Genomic DNA, 4217 nt, shown 5'->3' with positions numbered 1-4217 from the left:
GTGTCTCTATTTTGATTTGGCAAGACAATGCAGTGACCATAGGACATAGATATATATTTGTTTGATGCTTTTATTATGTACTAGTACTTGGCAATAGAAGACTTGGTAGTTTAATCCTGTCCACCTTACTACTGAATTGGTTCACTGAAATGAGTTTCATATACTAGTACATGCTAAACTTGTTATGTGCCTGCTTGTTTCTTCTTTTAGAATGCTGACAGAATATTGGGGAAGAGTGCCTTATTAAGCAATGGTAAAGGAAGTAATGCAGATAAGGTTCAGGATAGTGACACATCCTTGTTGGTCTCCAACAAAGTTGATAAAGCAGCTAAGGAAGACTATCTTGAAGACAGCGAGACAACCCCAAAGTCCTGTCTTGGTTTAGTGTTCGAGTTACTGGCCACTACCGCTTGCACAAGCTATTCAAACTCACTGTCTGAATCAGTTCGGTTTCTTGAGTCTAAACTATAAGCTAAAAGACATCGATTAGTTGTGCTGCGACAAGAAGCGGAAGGACTGCGGAAGTCCCTGGAGCATTCAGATGCATTCTTTCTGGTGCAACAGAAAGCGTTGGAGGATTTTAGCGCCAAACAGGACAAAGCTAATCAGCTTGCTAAGCTTATTGCCAGCATGGTGGATACCTAGGATAACGTTTCTTGAGCTCTTCTGAAGGTGTTTCAGTTATGCTCTTGTTTTGCTGCCGCGTTTATTTGCACTGGTGGCCAATTTTGACGGCCAGTGTATGTAATGTGCTGCTTTGTTCCCTATATTTGCATTGGTGGCGAACTTTGATGCCCAGTGGATGTAATATGTGTAATAGGGGTAATAGGCTAGCGTTAATTGCTTGCTTATTTATTTCCTTATTGTCTTGTTTAGTTGTTTGCTTGTAGTCACTACAGTTCTTTTTCTGTTTTTTTTCTAGTGGCCACAATAGCCTATTTTTGGTAACTAGGCCAAAATAATCATGGCAACACACGGACTGTTGTAACCATGGGCCTCCTGCAGGCCGTATGATCCATGGGCCTTCGTCCGGCCGTAGGATCCATTGGCCTTCTATACGGGCCGTAGAATCCATCGGCATTCTATATGGGCCTTAGGGTCCATGGGCCTTCTACGGGCCGTAGGGTCCATGGGCCTTCTACGGTCCGTACGATCCATGGGCCTTCTACGGGCCGTACTATCCATGGGCCTTCTACGGGTCGTACTATCCATGGGCCTCATACGGGGCGTATCATCATTTCGCCAATCATGGGTCGTACTATTTGTGGACCATAACGGGCCGTTCATAGGCCGTATTTGATAACTCTATGAAAACAGCCCAACGGGCTTTTTGACATGAAAATGGCCCAACGTATTAACGGTCCGCAAACGGGCCGACTGTAACGACGGGCTGAATTTGGCCCACAAGCAGAAAATGACAGTAACGGGCCGTATGTAACCGAATGCTGCAAATGAGCCCAAAAATCAATGGGCCTTGAGAAGGCCAAAAGATAACTTGGGCTGTAAACGGCCCAATGAAATAACGGGCCGTTAATGGGTATAAAGTGATACACTGTTCATTACGGGCCAGCTTCACCACAGGCCGTTAATGGGCCAAGAGTTACAAAGGTCCTCATATGCGCTGAAAGAAGTCATGGGCCACACATGGGCCGGAAGTTAAAACAGGCTGAATCATATTGGACGGCCCAGATGACGCTACTGGGCCTAATTCGGATAGGGCATAACGGGCCCTGGGTTAGCAGGCTGTAAATGGGCTATATGCGAACAGGCCATTAACAGGCTTTCCGTGGGCCGGCTCGCCACCTTTTGACCAAGTCAAACGGGCCGGCCTTTTCACAGGAATGGGCCTCTGTTGGGCCGTACCATGTGTCGCCGTATCATAGGCACCTTCGGTCCAATGAGCAGATGACATCTGTCCCGACGGTGAGCCGACATGTGTTTCCTCCAGCCAATGATGATTTTACACGTGTAAAATCCCCATTGTTCGGGGCTGTTAACGGGTTATCGGATCCAAAACCCGACCCGATAGCTTAACGTTGTTCTGTTACGGTGGATGCCACATGTCGGTCACCCTTGACGAAAGCACTTCTGTGGCGCGCGATTTATCGTCATGGAAGTGGACACTTCCGTGATGATAATTTTGGTAATGTCATGGAACACTTCTACGACAGCACAGGTATGACTATCTTGATTCTGTCATAAAATCGTCATGGATGTACATGCATGACAAAAAACGCGACCTACTGTGACAAACACGTATCATCACGAAAGCGTACTTTTTTTGTAGCGAGTACTGCATGAACATGAAATATATTAGCAATCTTAACAGTACAACCTATAGTTGGAAATAAAATATATAACATACAATTTGCTTGTATGAGGGCAAGGTTTCCCACCGGCCATGTAAATTTTATAAGATCCGATACAGTCTTTGTGATGCCATCGACGCAAACGCGTAAAGTAAACGCGTTCTAGTTAAATGATTTGATGCTCTCCACATCCTCCACTAACTTGTAAAAAGCATTAGGAACTTCTACCTTGGAGTGCGATGCAAGAACCATGCCAAGAAGAACCAACACAATTCGACGCAGGAAATCATCATCATACATGCCACTAGTAGTGATGTCCTGTATAAGATGGTCTATCATTATTTCATTCATAATGGAATCTATGAAATGACTCGGCACCTTCACCTTCGCCTTTAACCCCCCCTTTACCTAAAGCTTTCATGGCATCTCTGCCCTTGTTCTCTAGCCCAAAAATATCAAACACATCTTCAACATGCAATGATATCGCACCGTTTCTTGATGGCATGATGAACCTTTTTTTGTCCAACGCACATGATTTAATAACGAACTTAAGCAAACACTTGCGCATGAGCACACTAGGAATCATCAACATTTTTTCTAGTCTAGTGCTTGCAAAACACTTTTTCTGCCTAGAGGTCAGTTTGCTGACTAGCAGACACCACTTCTCAACAGAAATCAAATCTCTCCATACTCGTCCATCACTATGAATAGGAGCAAAAAAATATTGGCTACTTTACATGTCTAGATGATGAACATGATGAATGCACCGTTCGATTTTTTTACCTCCCACCATTAGGGCCGTAGGTGGTCGGCTGGGGGGAGGGAGGGGGAGGGGTGACGACGACGACATGTTGTGGAACCGCGGATAGCTACGTCAGAGACTTCGGGCGATGTGATGAGCCAGATGTGGACGGAGGACCACGACTGACGGCGTGCTATCGATCGGCGGACGGCGGATGGCGTGCTCTCGAACGGTGGAGGACGGACGGCGGCGCGGCGTCACGGGGCTAGATGGGGAGGATGGACGGCGGCGTGCTGACGAGGACATGGTGAGGGGCGTCAGGGGGTCGGGGCAGGTGGCGGCGTGGGTTAGGGCATGGGGCAGGTCGTCGTGGGTGACGAGGGCATATGGCAGCGGGCATGCCAGGTCCTAATCACAATAGATTTTGTCGTGCCCACGTCACCTCTGTCTCCTCTGCCATCCGCAATGATTGGGCCGGGCCCCAGATGACAAGGGTGGATGAGGGTCGGGCGGGCTGCTGGCATGCTAGTTTAGTCCCACCTCGGCCGCCGAAGGATGCCCCGATCGGCTTAAATAGCCGCGTCGGTTAACCCATGCATGGTCATATTTAATACTGTGATATGACTTTACTTAACTGACCGGGCAGTGCACTATCTGGGTACTGCCCGGGTAGTTATGTAGAGTCACATCACACTATTAAATATGTTTTTTATTTATTCGTATAATTTTGTCATTTTGTGTATTTTTTTAACCTTACACGAAAAACAAACATGTTTCCAACTTTTTTCTACTCCGTCAAATGTCCCAAAACTTTTTCCACACGTTGGCATGACCATCCACAGCACCCACACCAATTTGCATATTTTTTCGACGCTCAATGCATTTCCTAGGATTTTCCTGGTGAAAAAACACTAAAACTCTGGCCGGACGTGACGCAAATTTTGTTTTGTGTCCGTTTTCGTTCCAACCTTGCGTAGCGGCCTACGTTGACCGTGCCGACATGTATGCACACTTTGGTGCACTTGCATGCATGTGATCACGTAGCCGCAGTGCAACCAGCTACTTTTCGGTCTGTCGGAGAGGGGGTTCGCAACTACGGTTTTTTTCTACTCCGTCAAATGTCCCGAAACTTTTTCCACACGTTGGCATCACCATCCACAGCACCC

Source organism: Triticum dicoccoides, chromosome 7B, assembly GCF_002162155.2.
Source record: "Triticum dicoccoides isolate Atlit2015 ecotype Zavitan chromosome 7B, WEW_v2.0, whole genome shotgun sequence".
Classification (NCBI taxonomy): domain Eukaryota; kingdom Viridiplantae; phylum Streptophyta; class Magnoliopsida; order Poales; family Poaceae; genus Triticum; species Triticum dicoccoides.
The sequence above is the reverse complement of the archived record's forward strand: the minus strand, read 5'-3'. Positions refer to the sequence as shown.